At 55.0% G+C, this 17,933-nt stretch overlaps 20 non-coding genes across 20 annotated transcripts; 5 read left to right on the top strand and 15 right to left on the bottom strand.

Annotated features, from left to right (window-relative positions):
* Positions 1-279: 279 nt before the first annotated feature.
* Positions 280-352, bottom strand: trnav-cac (transfer RNA valine (anticodon CAC)). The gene has a single exon. It is a non-coding gene; the product is annotated as a tRNA-Val (tRNA).
* A 453-nt stretch (positions 353-805) lies between these two features.
* trnae-uuc (transfer RNA glutamic acid (anticodon UUC)) lies at positions 806-877 on the bottom strand. The gene has a single exon. It is a non-coding gene; the product is annotated as a tRNA-Glu (tRNA).
* Positions 878-1,710: 833 nt separating this feature from the next.
* On the bottom strand, positions 1,711-1,783 carry trnav-aac (transfer RNA valine (anticodon AAC)). The gene has a single exon. It is a non-coding gene; the product is annotated as a tRNA-Val (tRNA).
* A 1,195-nt stretch (positions 1,784-2,978) lies between these two features.
* Positions 2,979-3,050, top strand: trnad-guc (transfer RNA aspartic acid (anticodon GUC)). Its single transcript has one exon. It is a non-coding gene; the product is annotated as a tRNA-Asp (tRNA).
* A 620-nt stretch (positions 3,051-3,670) lies between these two features.
* On the bottom strand, positions 3,671-3,743 carry trnag-ccc (transfer RNA glycine (anticodon CCC)). Its single transcript has one exon. It is a non-coding gene; the product is annotated as a tRNA-Gly (tRNA).
* A 1,358-nt stretch (positions 3,744-5,101) lies between these two features.
* Positions 5,102-5,174, bottom strand: trnav-aac (transfer RNA valine (anticodon AAC)). The gene has a single exon. It is a non-coding gene; the product is annotated as a tRNA-Val (tRNA).
* A 109-nt stretch (positions 5,175-5,283) lies between these two features.
* On the bottom strand, positions 5,284-5,356 carry trnaf-gaa (transfer RNA phenylalanine (anticodon GAA)). Its single transcript has one exon. It is a non-coding gene; the product is annotated as a tRNA-Phe (tRNA).
* A 1,013-nt stretch (positions 5,357-6,369) lies between these two features.
* trnad-guc (transfer RNA aspartic acid (anticodon GUC)) lies at positions 6,370-6,441 on the top strand. The gene has a single exon. It is a non-coding gene; the product is annotated as a tRNA-Asp (tRNA).
* A 620-nt stretch (positions 6,442-7,061) lies between these two features.
* On the bottom strand, positions 7,062-7,134 carry trnag-ccc (transfer RNA glycine (anticodon CCC)). The gene has a single exon. It is a non-coding gene; the product is annotated as a tRNA-Gly (tRNA).
* Positions 7,135-8,492: 1,358 nt separating this feature from the next.
* Positions 8,493-8,565, bottom strand: trnav-aac (transfer RNA valine (anticodon AAC)). Its single transcript has one exon. It is a non-coding gene; the product is annotated as a tRNA-Val (tRNA).
* A 1,177-nt stretch (positions 8,566-9,742) lies between these two features.
* Positions 9,743-9,814, top strand: trnad-guc (transfer RNA aspartic acid (anticodon GUC)). The gene has a single exon. It is a non-coding gene; the product is annotated as a tRNA-Asp (tRNA).
* Positions 9,815-10,434: 620 nt separating this feature from the next.
* On the bottom strand, positions 10,435-10,507 carry trnag-ccc (transfer RNA glycine (anticodon CCC)). The gene has a single exon. It is a non-coding gene; the product is annotated as a tRNA-Gly (tRNA).
* A 1,358-nt stretch (positions 10,508-11,865) lies between these two features.
* Positions 11,866-11,938, bottom strand: trnav-aac (transfer RNA valine (anticodon AAC)). Its single transcript has one exon. It is a non-coding gene; the product is annotated as a tRNA-Val (tRNA).
* Positions 11,939-12,047: 109 nt separating this feature from the next.
* trnaf-gaa (transfer RNA phenylalanine (anticodon GAA)) lies at positions 12,048-12,120 on the bottom strand. The gene has a single exon. It is a non-coding gene; the product is annotated as a tRNA-Phe (tRNA).
* A 1,705-nt stretch (positions 12,121-13,825) lies between these two features.
* On the bottom strand, positions 13,826-13,898 carry trnag-ccc (transfer RNA glycine (anticodon CCC)). Its single transcript has one exon. It is a non-coding gene; the product is annotated as a tRNA-Gly (tRNA).
* A 1,358-nt stretch (positions 13,899-15,256) lies between these two features.
* trnav-aac (transfer RNA valine (anticodon AAC)) lies at positions 15,257-15,329 on the bottom strand. The gene has a single exon. It is a non-coding gene; the product is annotated as a tRNA-Val (tRNA).
* Positions 15,330-15,438: 109 nt separating this feature from the next.
* On the bottom strand, positions 15,439-15,511 carry trnaf-gaa (transfer RNA phenylalanine (anticodon GAA)). Its single transcript has one exon. It is a non-coding gene; the product is annotated as a tRNA-Phe (tRNA).
* A 1,013-nt stretch (positions 15,512-16,524) lies between these two features.
* Positions 16,525-16,596, top strand: trnad-guc (transfer RNA aspartic acid (anticodon GUC)). The gene has a single exon. It is a non-coding gene; the product is annotated as a tRNA-Asp (tRNA).
* A 416-nt stretch (positions 16,597-17,012) lies between these two features.
* On the top strand, positions 17,013-17,084 carry trnad-guc (transfer RNA aspartic acid (anticodon GUC)). The gene has a single exon. It is a non-coding gene; the product is annotated as a tRNA-Asp (tRNA).
* Positions 17,085-17,704: 620 nt separating this feature from the next.
* On the bottom strand, positions 17,705-17,777 carry trnag-ccc (transfer RNA glycine (anticodon CCC)). Its single transcript has one exon. It is a non-coding gene; the product is annotated as a tRNA-Gly (tRNA).
* Between the last annotated feature and the right edge of the window lie 156 nt (positions 17,778-17,933).

Genomic DNA, 17,933 nt, shown 5'->3' with positions numbered 1-17,933 from the left:
AGGAATCACAGCAGGCGTCGGCTTCCAGCACGGTGGGTCGGGACACGATGCCGGGGGTCGGAGAGAGCGATGTCTTCCTCGTTAGTATAGTGGTGATTATCCGCACCTGTCACGCGGGAGACTGGGGTACATCAGGACGCGCATTGAAGTGAAAGCAGGATGCGCTGCGACATGCACTGTGCAGATCCCGCCACACTAAGAGGTGAGTGGGTCTGTTCGATCACTGCGCGAGGCGAATCCCCAATCCCCTTTTGTGCGTGCCGACAAAGGAAGCCGGTCTGTTTCCGCCCGGTTTCGAACCGGGGACCTTTCGCGTGTGAGGCGAACGTGATAACCACTACACTACGGAAACGGTGGCAATCCCTGCCCAGCGGCCCAGCGCTGAGCTTCGCCAATGCGATTCAGCTGCTTCCAGTGCCTTTATTGGAGTGCGCTGATGGACCGTGCTCTCTCTCCAGAGACCAGCACGCCTGTCATGGACGGAGCAGGAAAGGCGGCGCCACATTCTACAGCCCTCTCCACGCAATCGACGAAATCGGGCTACTGAAGTGGAGAAAATCGCCTCTCCAGAAAGTGCAAATATCATCTTGGAGAGTAAAAATCCTATTGCCGAAGGTCAGCCCTGTCTACCAGAGTAACCCTCCCACCTCCTGCAGCGATGATCAGCTCGTCTCACACGCGAGAAGTCTTCGGTTGGAAACAAGCGCCCCCTCTTCTCGCGCGTTTTGCACGTTCGAGTGGTTTTAATGCGGCTCCTTTGTACACGGTGCTGATCTTTTGGAAAGCAGGAGGCAAAACTGACAGGTTCCCATACCGGGAGTCGAACCCGGGCCGCCTGGGTGAAAACCAGGAATCCTAACCGCTAGACCATATGGGAGCACACACCCCTGCTGTTCCGGGCATCATGCAAGCAAACTACATAAATATGAGAAAACGCGCAAGAGAGTTGTCACTCAGAGTGTCGAAGGGTCGATGTATACTGGGGCTCAGTTGAAATGCAACGTCAGGACTTTTCCGAATTAGGTCACACGAAGAGAGCACAGCCTTTTCCGGCCTGCCACGTGGGTATCGGTAACTCGCCGTGATCGTATAGTGGTCAGTACTTTGCGTTGTGGCCGCAACAACCCCGGTTCGAATCCGGGTCACGGCAGAATAGGGGCGTCTGCTTTGAATACTTGCGCGAATGAAGGCAAAAAAAAGCCAATCGATGTGAACGAACGGCGCTTTACAGAGGAGTACTGCCTGACTGGATCGTTGATGAACGACAGAGGCCACTCTGACCTCTTCTCGGTTTTCTTCAACGACTTACTAAGGATCTTCTTCACATTCGCCCATGCAGGGGAAGCCAGTTACACCAAAGCAAACGCAGGAAAGTGCATTTCAAGCAGAGACCAGGAGGGACTTGTTTACACCGAGAGTGGTCGGAGAATGGAACAATGCGCCCAGCCCTGTTGCTGGAGCCGATTCTTGATGAGATCTTGGGCTCACTGGATACTAATCTTTCTGTTGTTCTTGCAGGTCCTGCGCTGCTTTTGAGCCGACAGAGCTCGTCCTGGTCTGTCGGCACAGCCCAATTGCAAATGATCGGCTCCGCGTACAGAAGGAACGTGCGTTTGGTACAAGAGTGCATGAAGGCACCAGAAATACATTGGGAACAAATGACCGGTCGCTCAAGACCTCTGTGAAGTACAGGAGCGTGCAACAAGAGGCTGTTTCCGCCCGGTCTCGAACCGGGGACCTTTCGCGTGTTAGGCGAACGTGATAGCCGCTACACTACGGAAACCTGCAGGGACCGCTGCTGGTGTCTCGCTTGCGTTTCGGGCTGAGAAAGGGAAGCGTCACTTTAGGCAGGGGGCGCTGGAGAGAGGAACAAAGGGCGCGATGAAACAAAATGCCGAAACCCGCGATCGAACCAGGGACCTTTAGATCTTCAGTCTAACGCGCTCCCAACTGAGCTATTTCGGCAGTGCACAGAGCCCACAGCCACCTGCTCCAGCGGCATGAGCGCACCAAGAGGAGCGGGAGAGTGTTGCAGGAACGTCACTCAGAAGGAAAGCCACCCAGCTGCGCCCTCTGAGCTCTGTCCAGCGCATCTTCCTCGCATGGACTCCTGCCTGCGACGGGCAGGAAACAATTAGCAAGAACAGAACAGCACCCCATGGGTGTCTCATGACCACACCTTAGGTTGTGACACGTGCAGGTGTGAGGGGTTGCCGGGCTACTCTGGAGCAGAGCTTGGGCGGAGGGGGGGCGGGAAAGCAGACAAAGAGGTGACACCTCAAGGTCTGCACGATCACAGCTCTCCGCCGCCCCAGGCTTCCGCTCGATAAGCTACTGGACACACCCGCCCCTCCTCACACAGACCGTGGAAAAGCCCCCGAGTGGGAGGGCTCTCTCTTCCTCCCAGGAGCTCTTGGACACGACGCACAGACAGAGCGCGGGGAGCCGCCGCCTGCAAACACGGCTCCAGACAGGACTCCACTCCGCAGGAGCCGCAGAGCAGAGGAGATGGGGGCAGCTTAGTTCCTGTGCAGAGACCTGAGCTGTTGTTGCTGCGGACGCTGTCTTTTCTGTTCTCGGGGTAGGAGTGAATGTTGAGTTGCCCTTAGAAATGAAGCAGAGCACTTCAACGGCACGGGTGTGTGTGTGTGCGTGCGCCCTGGTGATTCTGGGAGACAGATCGAACCTGGGCTAAAAGAGAGGGGGCTTAGCCCACTTCCATTTGCTAGTTCAGAGTTGTACAACCCATTTGTATCTGCTAGGCGGCGCAGTCGTCGTGCACAAAGAACGCTTTGAAAAGCGTCAAAAGCAAGTCATTCCGAGTTGGTCGTTTGTGTTTTCCGTTCAGACGCGAAATGCTGAAATGATCTCTCGGCTCCTCGGTTGTCATTTCTGCTCCGTAAAGGAATCACAGCACGCGTCGGCTTCCAGCACGCTGGGTCGGGACACGATGCCGGGGATCGAAGGGTGTGATGTCTTCCTCGTTAGTATAGTGGCAAGTATCCCCGCCTGTCACGCGGGAGACCGGGGTTCGATTCCCCGACGGGGAGTAGAAAGCTTTTCTTTTACCTCCTTAGAGAAAGGACTGCCTTTCACTTCTCTGTTTTCTTTCACAGCGTCGTGCACCTTTTCATTGCTCTCGCTTTCAGAGCCTCCGCACGGCACACGACTCGACATCAGAAAGCACATTGAAGTGAAAGCAGGAAGCGCTGCGACATGCAGTGTGCAGATCCTGCCACACTAAGAGGTGAGTGGGTCTGTTCGATGCACAAAGAACGCTTTGATAAGCGTCAAAGGCAAGTCATTCCGAGTTGGTCGTTTGTGTTTTCTGTTCAGACGCGAAATGCTGAAATGATCTCTCGGCTCCTCGGTTGTCATTTCTGCTCCGTAAAGAAATCACAGCACGCGTCGGCTTCCAGCACGGTGGGTCGGGACACGATGCCGGGGGTCGGAGAGAGCGATGTCTTCCTCGTTAGTATAGTGGTGATTATCCCCACCTGTCACGCGGGAGACTGGGGTACATCAGGACGCGCATTGGAGTGAAAGCAGGATGCGCTGCGACATGCACTGTGCAGATCCCGCCACACTAAGAGGTGAGTGGGTCTGTGCGATCACAGCGCTAGGCGAATCCCCAATCCCCTTTTGTGCGTGGCGACAAAAGAAGCCGGTCTGTTTCCGCCCAGTTTCGAACCAGGGACTTTTCGCGTGGGAGGCAAACGTGATAACCACTACACTACGGAAACGGTAGCAAACCCTTCCCAGCGGCCCAGTGCTGAGCTTAGTCAATGCGATTCAGCTGCTTCCAGTGCCTTTATTGGAGTGCGCTGATGGACCGTGCTCTCTCTCCAGAGAGCAGCACGCCTGTCATGGACGGAGCAGGAAAAGCGGCGCCACATTCTACAGCCCTCTCCACGCAATCGACGAAATCGGGCTACTGAAGTGGAGAAAATCGCCTCTCCAGAAAGTGCAAATATCATCTTGGAGAGTATAAATCCTATTGCCGAAGGTCAGCCCTGTCTACCAGAGTAACCCTCCCACCTCCTGCAGCGATGATCAGCTCGTCTCACACGCGAGAAGTCTTCGGTTGGAAACAAGCGCCCCCTCTTCTCGCGCGTTTTGCACGTTCGAGTGGTTTTAATGCGGCTCCTTCGTACACGGTGCTGATCTTTTGGAAAGCAGGAGGCAAAACTGACACGTTCCCATACCGGGAGTCAAACCCGGGCCGCCTGGGTGAAAACCAGGAATCCTAACCGCTAGACCATATGGGAGCACACAACCCCGCTGTTCCGGGCATCATGCAAGCAAACTACATAAATATGAGAAAACACGCAAGAGAGTTGTCACTCAGAGTGTCGAAGGGTCGATGTATACTGGGGCTCAGTTGAAATGCAACGTCAGGACTTTTCCGAATTAGGTCACACGAAGAGAGCACAGCCTTTTCCGCCCTACCATGTGTGTATCGGTAACTCGCCGTGATCGTATAGTGGTCAGTACTTTGCGTTGTGGCCGCAACAACCCCGGTTCGAATCCGGGTCACGGCAGAATAGGGGCGTCTGCTTTTACTACTTGCGCGAATGAAGGCAAAAAAAAGCCAATCGATGTGAACGAACGGCGCTTTACAGAGGAGTACTGCCTGACTGGATCGTTGATGAACGACAGAGGCCACTCCGACCTCTTCTGGGTTTTCTTCAACGACTTACTAAGGATCTTCTTCACATTCGCCCATGCAGGGGAAGCCAGTTACACCAAAGCAAACGCAGGAAAGTGCATTTCAAGCAGAGACCAGGAGAGACTTGTTTACACCGAGAGTGGTCGGAGAATGGAACAATGCGCCCAGCCCTGTTGCTGGAGCCGATTCTTGATGAGATCTTGGGCTCACTGGATGCTAATCTTTCTGTTGTTCTTGCAGGTCCTGCGCTGCTTTTGAGCCGACAGAGCTCGTCCTGGTCTGTCGGCACAGCCCAATTGCAAATGATCGGCTCCGCGTACAGAAGGAACGTGCGTTTGGTACAAGAGTGCATGAAGGCACCGGAAATACATTGGGAACAAATGACCGGTCGCTCAAGACCTCTGTGAAGTACAGGAGCGTGCAACAAGAGGCTGTTTCCGCCCGGTCTCGAACCGGGGACCTTTCGCGTGTTAGGCGAACGTGATAGCCGCTACACTACGGAAACCTGCAGGGACCGCTGCTGGTGTCTCGCTTGCGTTTCGGGCTGAGAAAGGGAAGCGTCACTTTAGGCAGGGGGCGCTGGAGAGAGGAACAAAGGGCGCGATGAAACAAAATGCCGAAACCCGGGATCGAACCAGGGACCTTTAGATCTTCAGTCTAACGCTCTCCCAACTGAGCTATTTCGGCAGTGCACAGAGCCCACAGCCACCTGCTCCAGCGGCATGAGCGCACCAAGAGGAGCGGGAGAGTGTTGCAGGAACGTCACTCAGAAGGAAAGCCACCCAGCTGCGCCCTCTGAGCTCTGTCCAGCGCATCTTCCTCGCATGGACTCCTGCCTGCGACGGGCAGGAAACAATTAGCAAGAACAGAACAGCACCCCATGGGTGTCTCATGACCACACCTTAGGTTGTGACACGTGCAGGTGTGAGGGGTTGCCGGGCTACTCTGGAGCAGAGCTTGGGCGGAGGGGGGGCGGGAAAGCAGACAAAGAGGTGACACCTCAAGGTCTGCACGATCACAGCTCTCCGCCGCCCCAGGCTTCCGCTCGATAAGCTACTGGACACACCCGCCCCTCCTCACACAGACCGTGGAAAAGCCCCCGAGTGGGAGGGCTCTCTCTTCCTCCCAGGAGCTCTTGGACACGACGCACAGACAGAGCGCGGGGAGCCGCCGCCTGCAAACACGGCTCCAGGCAGGACTCCACTCCGCAGGAGCCGCAGAGCAGAGGAGATGGGGGCAGCTTAGTTCCTGTGCAGAGACCTGAGCTGTTGTTGCTGCGGACGCTGTCTTTTCTGTTCTCGGGGTAGGAGTGAATGTTGAGTTGCCCTTAGAAATGAAACAGAGCACTTCAACGGCACGGGTGTGTGTGTGTGCGTGCGCCCTGGTGATTCTGGGAGACAGATCGAACCTGGGCTAAAAGAGAGGGGGCTTAGCCCTCTTCCATTTGCTAGTTCAGAGTTGTACAACCCATTTGTATCTGCTAGGCGGCGCAGTCGTCATGCACAAAGAACGCTTTGAAAAGCGTCAAAAGCAAGTCATTCCGAGTTGGTCGTTTGTGTTTTCCGTTCAGACGCGAAATGCTGAAATGATCTCTCGGCTCCTCGGTTGTCATTTCTGCTCCGTAAAGGAATCACAGCACGCGTCGCCTTCCAGCACGCTGGGTCGGGACACGATGCCGGGGATCGAAGGGTGTGATGTCTTCCTCGTTAGTATAGTGGCAAGTATCCCCGCCTGTCACGCGGGAGACCGGGGTTCGATTCCCCGACGGGGAGTCGAAAGCTTTTCTTTTACCTCCTTAGAGAAAGGACTGCCTTTCACTTCTCTGTTTTCTTTCACAGCGTCGTGCACCTTTTCATTGCTCTCGCTTTCAGAGCCTCCGCACGGCACACGACTCGACATCAGAAAGCACATTGAAGTGAAAGCAGGAAGCGCTGCGACATGCACTGTGCAGATCCCGCCACACTAAGAGGTGAGTGGGTCTGTTCGATGCACAAAGAACGCTTTGATAAGCGTCAAAGGCAAGTCATTCCGAGTTGGTCGTTTGTGTTTTCTGTTCAGACGCGAAATGCTGAAATGATCTCTCGGCTCCTCGGTTGTCATTTCTGCTCCGTAAAGGAATCACAGCACGCGTCGGCTTCCAGCACGGTGGGTCGGGACACGATGCCGGGGGTCGAAGGGTGTGATGTCTTCCTCGTTAGTATAGTGGTGATTATCCCCACCTGTCACGCGGGAGACTGGGGTACATCAGGACGCGCATTGGAGTGAAAGCAGGATGCGCTGCGACATGCACTGTGCAGATCCCGCCACACTAAGAGGTGAGTGGGTCTGTGCGATCACAGCGCTAGGCGAATCCCCAATCCCCTTTTGTGCGTGGCGACAAAAGAAGCCGGTCTGTTTCCGCCCAGTTTCGAACCAGGGACTTTTCGCGTGGGAGGCAAACGTGATAACCACTACACTACGGAAACGGTAGCAAACCCTTCCCAGCGGCCCAGTGCTGAGCTTCGCCAATGCGATTCAGCTGCTTCCAGTGCCTTTATTGGAGTGCGCTGATGGACCGTGCTCTCTCTCCAGAGACCAGCACGCCTGTCATGGACGGAGCAGGAAAAGCGGCGCCACATTCTACAGCCCTCTCCACGCAATCGACGAAATCGGGCTACTGAAGTGGAGAAAATCGCCTCTCCAGAAAGTGCAAATATCATCTTGGAGAGTATAAATCCTATTGCCGAAGGTCAGCCCTGTCTACCAGAGTAACCCTCCCACCTCCTGCAGCGATGATCAGCTCGTCTCACACGCGAGAAGTCTTCGGTTGGAAACAAGCGCCCCCTCTTCTCGCGCGTTTTGCACGTTCGAGTGGTTTTAATGCGGCTCCTTCGTACACGGTGCTGATCTTTTGGAAAGCAGGAGGCAAAACTGACACGTTCCCATACCGGGAGTCAAACCCGGGCCGCCTGGGTGAAAACCAGGAATCCTAACCGCTAGACCATATGGGAGCACACAACCCCGCTGTTCCGGGCATCATGCAAGCAAACTACATAAATATGAGAAAACACGCAAGAGAGTTGTCACTCAGAGTGTCGAAGGGTCGATGTATACTGGGGCTCAGTTGAAATGCAACGTCAGGACTTTTCCGAATTAGGTCACACGAAGAGAGCACAGCCTTTTCCGCCCTACCATGTGTGTATCGGTAACTCGCCGTGATCGTATAGTGGTCAGTACTTTGCGTTGTGGCCGCAACAACCCCGGTTCGAATCCGGGTCACGGCAGAATAGGGGCGTCTACTTTTACTACTTGCGCGAATGAAGGCAAAAGAAAGCCAATCGATGTGAACGAACGGCGCTTTACAGAGGAGTACTGCCTGACTGGATCGTTGATGAACGACAGAGGCCACTCCGACCTCTTCTCGGTTTTCTTCAACGACTTACTAAGGATCTTCTTCACATTCGCCCATGCAGGGGAAGCCAGTTACACGAAAGCAAACGCAGGAAAGTGCATTTCAAGCAGAGACCAGGAGAGACTTGTTTACACCGAGAGTGGTCGGAGAATGGAACAATGCGCCCAGCCCTGTTGCTGGAGCCGATTCTTGATGAGATCTTGGGCTCACTGGATACTAATCTTTCTGTTGTTCTTGCAGGTCCTGCGCTGCTTTTGAGCCGACAGAGCTCGTCCTGGTCTGTCGGCACAGCCCAATTGCAAATGATCGGCTCCGCGTACAGAAGGAACGTGCGTTTGGTACAAGAGTGCATGAAGGCACCAGAAATACATTGGGAACAAATGACCGGTCGCTCAAGACCTCTGTGAAGTACAGGAGCGTGCAACAAGAGGCTGTTTCCGCCCGGTCTCGAACCGGGGACCTTTCGCGTGTTAGGCGAACGTGATAGCCGCTACACTACGGAAACCTGCAAGGACCGCTGCTGGTGTCTCGCTTGCGTTTCGGGCTGAGAAAGGGAAGCGTCACTTTAGGCAGGGGGCGCTGGAGAGAGGAACAAATGCCGAAACCCGCGATCGAACCAGGGACCTTTAGATCTTCAGTCTAACGCGCTCCCAACTGAGCTATTTCGGCAGTGCACAGAGCCCACAGCCACCTGCTCCAGCGGCATGAGCGCACCAAGAGGAGCGGGAGAGTGTTGCAGGAACGTCACTCAGAAGGAAAGCCACCCAGCTGCGCCCTCTGAGCTCTGTCCAGCGCATCTTCCTCGCATGGACTCCTGCCTGCGACGGGCAGGAAACAATTAGCAAGAACAGAACAGCACCCCATGGGTGTCTCATGACCACACCTTAGGTTGTGACACGTGCAGGTGTGAGGGGTTGCCGGGCTACTCTGGAGCAGAGCTTGGGCGGAGGGGGGGCGGGAAAGCAGACAAAGAGGTGACACCTCAAGGTCTGCACGATCACAGCTCTCCACCGCCCCAGGCTTCCGCTCGATAAGCTACTGGACACACCCGCCCCTCCTCACACAGACCGTGGAAAAGCCCCCGAGTGGGAGGGCTCTCTCTTCCTCCCAGGAGCTCTTGGACACGACGCACAGACAGAGCGCGGGGAGCCGCCGCCTGCAAACACGGCTCCAGACAGGACTCCACTCCGCAGGAGCCGCAGAGCAGAGGAGATGGGGGCAGCTTAGTTCCTGTGCAGAGACCTGAGCTGTTGTTGCTGCGGACGCTGTCTTTTCTGTTCTCGGGGTAGGAGTGAATGTTGAGTTGCCCTTAGAAATGAAGCAGAGCACTTCAACGGCACGGGTGTGTGTGTGTGCGTGCGCCCTGGTGATTCTGGGAGACAGATCGAACCTGGGCTAAAAGAGAGGGGGCTTAGCCCACTTCCATTTGCTAGTTCAGAGTTGTACAACCCATTTGTATCTGCTAGGCGGCGCAGTCGTCGTGCACAAAGAACGCTTTGAAAAGCGTCAAAAGCAAGTCATTCCGAGTTGGTCGTTTGTGTTTTCCGTTCAGACGCGAAATGCTGAAATGATCTCTCGGCTCCTCGGTTGTCATTTCTGCTCCGTAAAGGAATCACAGCACGCGTCGCCTTCCAGCACGCTGGGTCGGGACACGATGCCGGGGATCGAAGGGTGTGATGTCTTCCTCGTTAGTATAGTGGCAAGTATCCCCGCCTGTCACGCGGGAGACCGGGGTTCGATTCCCCGACGGGGAGTAGAAAGCTTTTCTTTTACCTCCTTAGAGAAAGGACTGCCTTTCACTTCTCTGTTTTCTTTCACAGCGTCGTGCACCTTTTCATTGCTCTCGCTTTCAGAGCCTCCGCACGGCACACGACTCGACATCAGAAAGCACATTGAAGTGAAAGCAGGAAGCGCTGCGACATGCACTGTGCAGATCCCGCCACACTAAGAGGTGAATGGGTCTGTTCGATGCACAAAGAACGCTTTGATAAGCGTCAAAGGCAAGTCATTCCGAGTTGGTCGTTTGTGTTTTCTGTTCAGACGCGAAATGCTGAAATGATCTCTCGGCTCCTCGGTTGTCATTTCTGCTCCGTAAAGAAATCACAGCACGCGTCGGCTTCCAGCACGGTGGGTCGGGACACGATGCCGGGGGTCGGAGAGAGCGATGTCTTCCTCGTTAGTATAGTGGTGATTATCCCCACCTGTCACGCGGGAGACTGGGGTACATCAGGACGCGCATTGGAGTGAAAGCAGGATGCGCTGCGACATGCACTGTGCAGATCCCGCCACACTAAGAGGTGAGTGGGTCTGTGCGATCACAGCGCTAGGCGAATCCCCAATCCCCTTTTGTGCGTGGCGACAAAAGGAGCCGGTCTGTTTCCGCCCAGTTTCGAACCAGGGACTTTTCGCGTGGGAGGCAAACGTGATAACCACTACACTACGGAAACGGTAGCAAACCCTTCCCAGCGGCCCAGTGCTGAGCTTCGCCAATGCGATTCAGCTGCTTCCAGTGCCTTTATTGGAGTGCGCTGATGGACCGTGCTCTCTCTCCAGAGACCAGCACGCCTGTCATGGACGGAGCAGGAAAAGCGGCGCCACATTCTACAGCCCTCTCCACGCAATCGACGAAATCGGGCTACTGAAGTGGAGAAAATCGCCTCTCCAGAAAGTGCAAATATCATCTTGGAGAGTATAAATCCTATTGCCGAAGGTCAGCCCTGTCTACCAGAGTAACCCTCCCACCTCCTGCAGCGATGATCAGCTCGTCTCACACGCGAGAAGTCTTCGGTTGGAAACAAGCGCCCCCTCTTCTCGCGCGTTTTGCACGTTCGAGTGGTTTTAATGCGGCTCCTTCGTACACGGTGCTGATCTTTTGGAAAGCAGGAGGCAAAACTGACACGTTCCCATACCGGGAGTCAAACCCGGGCCGCCTGGGTGAAAACCAGGAATCCTAACCGCTAGACCATATGGGAGCACACAACCCCGCTGTTCCGGGCATCATGCAAGCAAACTACATAAATATGAGAAAACACGCAAGAGAGTTGTCACTCAGAGTGTCGAACGGTCGATGTATACTGGGGCTCAGTTGAAATGCAACGTCAGGACTTTTCCGAATTAGGTCACACGAAGAGAGCACAGCCTTTTCCGCCCTACCATGTGTGTATCGGTAACTCGCCGTGATCGTATAGTGGTCAGTACTTTGCGTTGTGGCCGCAACAACCCCGGTTCGAATCCGGGTCACGGCAGAATAGGGGCGTCTGCTTTTACTACTTGCGCGAATGAAGGCAAAAAAAAGCCAATCGATGTGAACGAACGGCGCTTTACAGAGGAGTACTGCCTGACTGGATCGTTGATGAACGACAGAGGCCACTCCGACCTCTTCTCGGTTTTCTTCAACGACTTACTAAGGATCTTCTTCACATTCGCCCATGCAGGGGAAGCCAGTTACACCAAAGCAAACGCAGGAAAGTGCATTTCAAGCAGAGACCAGGAGGGACTTGTTTACACCGAGAGTGGTCGGAGAATGGAACAATGCGCCCAGCCCTGTTGCTGGAGCCGATTCTTGATGAGATCTTGGGCTCACTGGATGCTAATCTTTCTGTTGTTCTTGCAGGTCCTGCGCTGCTTTTGAGCCGACAGAGCTCGTCCTGGTCTGTCGGCACAGCCCAATTGCAAATGATCGGCTCCGCGTACAGAAGGAACGTGCGTTTGGTACAAGAGTGCATGAAGGCACCGGAAATACATTGGGAACAAATGACCGGTCGCTCAAGACCTCTGTGAAGTACAGGAGCGTGCAACAAGAGGCTGTTTCCGCCCGGTCTCGAACCGGGGACCTTTCGCGTGTTAGGCGAACGTGATCGCCGCTACACTACGGAAACCTGCAGGGACCGCTGCTGGTGTCTCGCTTGCGTTTCGGGCTGAAAAAGGGAAGCGTCACTTTAGGCAGGGGGCGCTGGAGAGAGGAACAAAGGGCGCGATGAAACAAAATGCCGAAACCCGGGATCGAACCAGGGACCTTTAGATCTTCAGTCTAACGCTCTCCCAACTGAGCTATTTCGGCAGTGCACAGAGCCCACAGCCACCTGCTCCAGCGGCATGAGCGCACCAAGAGGAGCGGGAGAGTGTTGCAGGAACGTCACTCAGAAGGAAAGCCACCCAGCTGCGCCCTCTGAGCTCTGTCCAGCGCATCTTCCTCGCATGGACTCCTGCCTGCGACGGGCAGGAAACAATTAGCAAGAACAGAACAGCACCCCATGGGTGTCTCATGACCACACCTTAGGTTGTGACACGTGCAGGTGTGAGGGGTTGCCGGGCTACTCTGGAGCAGAGCTTGGGCGGAGGGGGGGCGGGAAAGCAGACAAAGAGGTGACACCTCAAGGTCTGCACGATCACAGCTCTCCGCCGCCCCAGGCTTCCGCTCGATAAGCTACTGGACACACCCGCCCCTCCTCACACAGACCGTGGAAAAGCACCCGAGTGGGAGGGCTCTCTCTTCCTCCCAGGAGCTCTTGGACACGACGCACAGACAGAGCGCGGGGAGCCGCCGCCTGCAAACACGGCTCCAGGCAGGACTCCACTCCGCAGGAGCCGCAGAGCAGAGGAGATGGGGGCAGCTTAGTTCCTGTGCAGAGACCTGAGCTGTTGTTGCTGCGGACGCTGTCTTTTCTGTTCTCGGGGTAGGAGTGAATGTTGAGTTGCCCTTAGAAATGAAGCAGAGCACTTCAACGGCACGGGTGTGTGTGTGTGCGTGCGCCCTGGTGATTCTGGGAGACAGATCGAACCTGGGCTAAAAGAGAGGGGGCTTAGCCCTCTTCCATTTGCTAGTTCAGAGTTGTACAACCCATTTGTATCTGCTAGGCGGCGCAGTCGTCGTGCACAAAGAACGCTTTGAAAAGCGTCAAAAGCAAGTCATTCCGAGTTGGTCGTTTGTGTTTTCCGTTCAGACGCGAAATGCTGAAATGATCTCTCGGCTCCTCGGTTGTCATTTCTGCTCCGTAAAGGAATCACAGCACGCGTCGCCTTCCAGCACGCTGGGTCGGGACACGATGCCGGGGATCGAAGGGTGTGATGTCTTCCTCGTTAGTATAGTGGCAAGTATCCCCGCCTGTCACGCGTGAGACCGGGGTTCGATTCCCCGACGGGGAGTAGAAAGCTTTTCTTTTACCTCCTTAGAGAAAGGACTGCCTTTCACTTCTCTGTTTTCTTTCACAGCGTCGTGCACCTTTTCATTGCTCTCGCTTTCAGAGCCTCCGCACGGCACACGACTCGACATCAGAAAGCACATTGAAGTGAAAGCAGGAAGCGCTGCGACATGCACTGTGCAGATCCCGCCACACTAAGAGGTGAATGGGTCTGTTCGATGCACAAAGAACGCTTTGATAAGCGTCAAAGGCAAGTCATTCCGAGTTGGTCGTTTGTGTTTTCTGTTCAGACGCGAAATGCTGAAATGATCTCTCGGCTCCTCGGTTGTCATTTCTGCTCCGTAAAGAAATCACAGCACGCGTCGGCTTCCAGCACGGTGGGTCGGGACACGATGCCGGGGATCGAAGGGTGTGATGTCTTCCTCGTTAGTATAGTGGTGATTATCCCCACCTGTCACGCGGGAGACTGGGGTACATCAGGACGCGCATTGGAGTGAAAGCAGGATGCGCTGCGACATGCACTGTGCAGATCCCGCCACACTAAGAGGTGAGTGGGTCTGTGCGATCACAGCGCTAGGCGAATCCCCAATCCCCTTTTGTGCGTGGCGACAAAAGGAGCCGGTCTGTTTCCGCCCAGTTTCGAACCAGGGACTTTTCGCGTGGGAGGCAAACGTGATAACCACTACACTACGGAAACGGTAGCAAACCCTTCCCAGCGGCCCAGTGCTGAGCTTCGCCAATGCGATTCAGCTGCTTCCAGTGCCTTTATTGGAGTGCGCTGATGGACCGTGCTCTCTCTCCAGAGACCAGCACGCCTGTCATGGACGGAGCAGGAAAAGCGGCGCCACATTCTACAGCCCTCTCCACGCAATCGACGAAATCGGGCTACTGAAGTGGAGAAAATCGCCTCTCCAGAAAGTGCAAATATCATCTTGGAGAGTATAAATCCTATTGCCGAAGGTCAGCCCTGTCTACCAGAGTAACCCTCCCACCTCCTGCAGCGATGATCAGCTCGTCTCACACGCGAGAAGTCTTCGGTTGGAAACAAGCGCCCCCTCTTCTCGCGCGTTTTGCACGTTCGAGTGGTTTTAATGCGGCTCCTTCGTACACGGTGCTGATCTTTTGGAAAGCAGGAGGCAAAACTGACACGTTCCCATACCGGGAGTCAAACCCGGGCCGCCTGGGTGAAAACCAGGAATCCTAACCGCTAGACCATATGGGAGCACACAACCCCGCTGTTCCGGGCATCATGCAAGCAAACTACATAAATATGAGAAAACACGCAAGAGAGTTGTCACTCAGAGTGTCGAACGGTCGATGTATACTGGGGCTCAGTTGAAATGCAACGTCAGGACTTTTCCGAATTAGGTCACACGAAGAGAGCACAGCCTTTTCCGCCCTACCATGTGTGTATCGGTAACTCGCCGTGATCGTATAGTGGTCAGTACTTTGCGTTGTGGCCGCAACAACCCCGGTTCGAATCCGGGTCACGGCAGAATAGGGGCGTCTGCTTTTACTACTTGCGCGAATGAAGGCAAAAAAAAGCCAATCGATGTGAACGAACGGCGCTTTACAGAGGAGTACTGCCTGACTGGATCGTTGATGAACGACAGAGGCCACGCCGACCTCTTCTCGGTTTTCTTCAACGACTTACTAAGGATCTTCTTCACATTCGCCCATGCAGGGGAAGCCAGTTACACCAAAGCAAACGCAGGAAAGTGCATTTCAAGCAGAGACCAGGAGGGACTTGTTTACACCGAGAGTGGTCGGAGAATGGAACAATGCGCCCAGCCCTGTTGCTGGAGCCGATTCTTGATGAGATCTTGGGCTCACTGGATGCTAATCTTTCTGTTGTTCTTGCAGGTCCTGCGCTGCTTTTGAGCCGACAGAGCTCGTCCTGGTCTGTCGGCACAGCCCAATTGCAAATGATCGGCTCCGCGTACAGAAGGAACGTGCGTTTGGTACAAGAGTGCATGAAGGCACCGGAAATACATTGGGAACAAATGACCGGTCGCTCAAGACCTCTGTGAAGTACAGGAGCGTGCAACAAGAGGCTGTTTCCGCCCGGTCTCGAACCGGGGACCTTTCGCGTGTTAGGCGAACGTGATAGCCGCTACACTACGGAAACCTGCAGGGACCGCTGCTGGTGTCTCGCTTGCGTTTCGGGCTGAGAAAGGGAAGCGTCACTTTAGGCAGGGGGCGCTGGAGAGAGGAACAAAGGGCGCGATGAAACAAAATGCCGAAACCCGGGATCGAACCAGGGACCTTTAGATCTTCAGTCTAACGCTCTCCCAACTGAGCTATTTCGGCAGTGCACAGAGCCCACAGCCACCTGCTCCAGCGGCATGAGCGCACCAAGAGGAGCGGGAGAGTGTTGCAGGAACGTCACTCAGAAGGAAAGCCACCCAGCTGCGCCCTCTGAGCTCTGTCCAGCGCATCTTCCTCGCATGGACTCCTGCCTGCGACGGGCAGGAAACAATTAGCAAGAACAGAACAGCACCCCATGGGTGTCTCATGACCACACCTTAGGTTGTGACACGTGCAGGTGTGAGGGGTTGCCGGGCTACTCTGGAGCAGAGCTTGGGCGGAGGGGGGGCGGGAAAGCAGACAAAGAGGTGACACCTCAAGGTCTGCACGATCACAGCTCTCCGCCGCCCCAGGCTTCCGCTCGATAAGCTACTGGACACACCCGCCCCTCCTCACACAGACCGTGGAAAAGCACCCGAGTGGGAGGGCTCTCTCTTCCTCCCAGGAGCTCTTGGACACGACGCACAGACAGAGCGCGGGGAGCCGCCGCCTGCAAACACGGCTCCAGGCAGGACTCCACTCCGCAGGAGCCGCAGAGCAGAGGAGATGGGGGCAGCTTAGTTCCTGTGCAGAGACCTGAGCTGTTGTTGCTGCGGACGCTGTCTTTTCTGTTCTCGGGGTAGGAGTGAATGTTGAGTTGCCCTTAGAAATGAAGCAGAGCACTTCAACGGCACGGGTGTGTGTGTGTGCGTGCGCCCTGGTGATTCTGGGAGACAGATCGAACCTGGGCTAAAAGAGAGGGGGCTTAGCCCTCTTCCATTTGCTAGTTCAGAGTTGTACAACCCATTTGTATCTGCTAGGCGGCGCAGTCGTCGTGCACAAAGAACGCTTTGAAAAGCGTCAAAAGCAAGTCATTCCGAGTTGGTCGTTTGTGTTTTCCGTTCAGACGCGAAATGCTGAAATGATCTCTCGGCTCCTCGGTTGTCATTTCTGCTCCGTAAAGGAATCACAGCACGCGTCGCCTTCCAGCACGCTGGGTCGGGACACGATGCCGGGGATCGAAGGGTGTGATGTCTTCCTCGTTAGTATAGTGGCAAGTATCCCCGCCTGTCACGCGGGAGACCGGGGTTCGATTCCCCGACGGGGAGTCGAAAGCTTTTCTTTTACCTCCTTAGAGAAAGGACTGCCTTTCACTTCTCTGTTTTCTTTCACAGCGTCGTGCACCTTTTCATTGCTCTCGCTTTCAGAGCCTCCGCACGGCACACGACTCGACATCAGAAAGCACATTGAAGTGAAAGCAGGAAGCGCTGCGACATGCACTGTGCAGATCCCGCCACACTAAGAGGTGAGTGGGTCTGTTCGATGCACAAAGAACGCTTTGATAAGCGTCAAAGGCAAGTCATTCCGAGTTGGTCGTTTGTGTTTTCTGTTCAGACGCGAAATGCTGAAATGATCTCTCGGCTCCTCGGTTGTCATTTCTGCTCCGTAAAGAAATCACAGCACGCGTCGGCTTCCAGCACGGTGGGTCGGGACACGATGCCGGGGATCGAAGGGTGTGATGTCTTCCTCGTTAGTATAGTGGCAAGTATCCCCGCCTGTCACGCGGGAGACCGGGGTTCGATTCCCCGACGGGGAGTAGAAAGCTTTCCTTTTACCTCCTTTGAGAAAGGACTGCCTTTCACTTCTCTGTTTTCTTTCACAGCGTCGTGCACCTTTTCATTGCTCTCGCTTTCAGAGCCTCCGCACGGCACACGACTCGACATCAGAAAGCACATTGAAGTGAAAGCAGGAAGCGCTGCGACATGCACTGTGCAGATCCCGCCACACTAAGAGGTGAATGGGTCTGTTCGATGCACAAAGAACGCTTTGATAAGCGTCAAAGGCAAGTCATTCCGAGTTGGTCGTTTGTGTTTTCTGTTCAGACGCGAAATGCTGAAATGATCTCTCGGCTCCTCGGTTGTCATTTCTGCTCCGTAAAGAAATCACAGCACGCGTCGGCTTCCAGCACGGTGGGTCGGGACACGATGCCGGGGGTCGGAGAGAGCGATGTCTTCCTCGTTAGTATAGTGGTGATTATCCCCACCTGTCACGCGGGAGACTGGGGTACATCAGGACGCGCATTGGAGTGAAAGCAGGATGCGCTGCGACATGCACTGTGCAGATCCCGCCACACTAAGAGGTGAGTGGGTCTGTGCGATCACAGCGCTAGGCGAATCCCCAATCCCCTTTTGTGCGTGGCGACAAAAGGAGCCGGTCTGTTTCCGCCCAGTTTCGAACCAGGGACTTTTCGCGTGGGAGGCAAACGTGATAACCACTACACTACGGAAACGGTAGCAAACCCTTCCCAGCGGCCCAGTGCTGAGCTTCGCCAATGCGATTCAGCTGCTTCCAGTGCCTTTATTGGAGTGCGCTGATGGACCGTGCTCTCTCTCCAGAGACCAGCACGCCTGTCATGGACGGAGCAGGAAAAGCGGCGCCACATTCT

Source organism: Atractosteus spatula, assembly GCF_055471065.1.
Source record: "Atractosteus spatula isolate fAtrSpa1 chromosome 10 unlocalized genomic scaffold, fAtrSpa1.hap1 SUPER_10_unloc_12, whole genome shotgun sequence".
NCBI lineage: Eukaryota > Metazoa > Chordata > Actinopteri > Semionotiformes > Lepisosteidae > Atractosteus > Atractosteus spatula.
The sequence above is the reverse complement of the archived record's forward strand: the minus strand, read 5'-3'. Positions and strand labels throughout refer to the sequence as shown.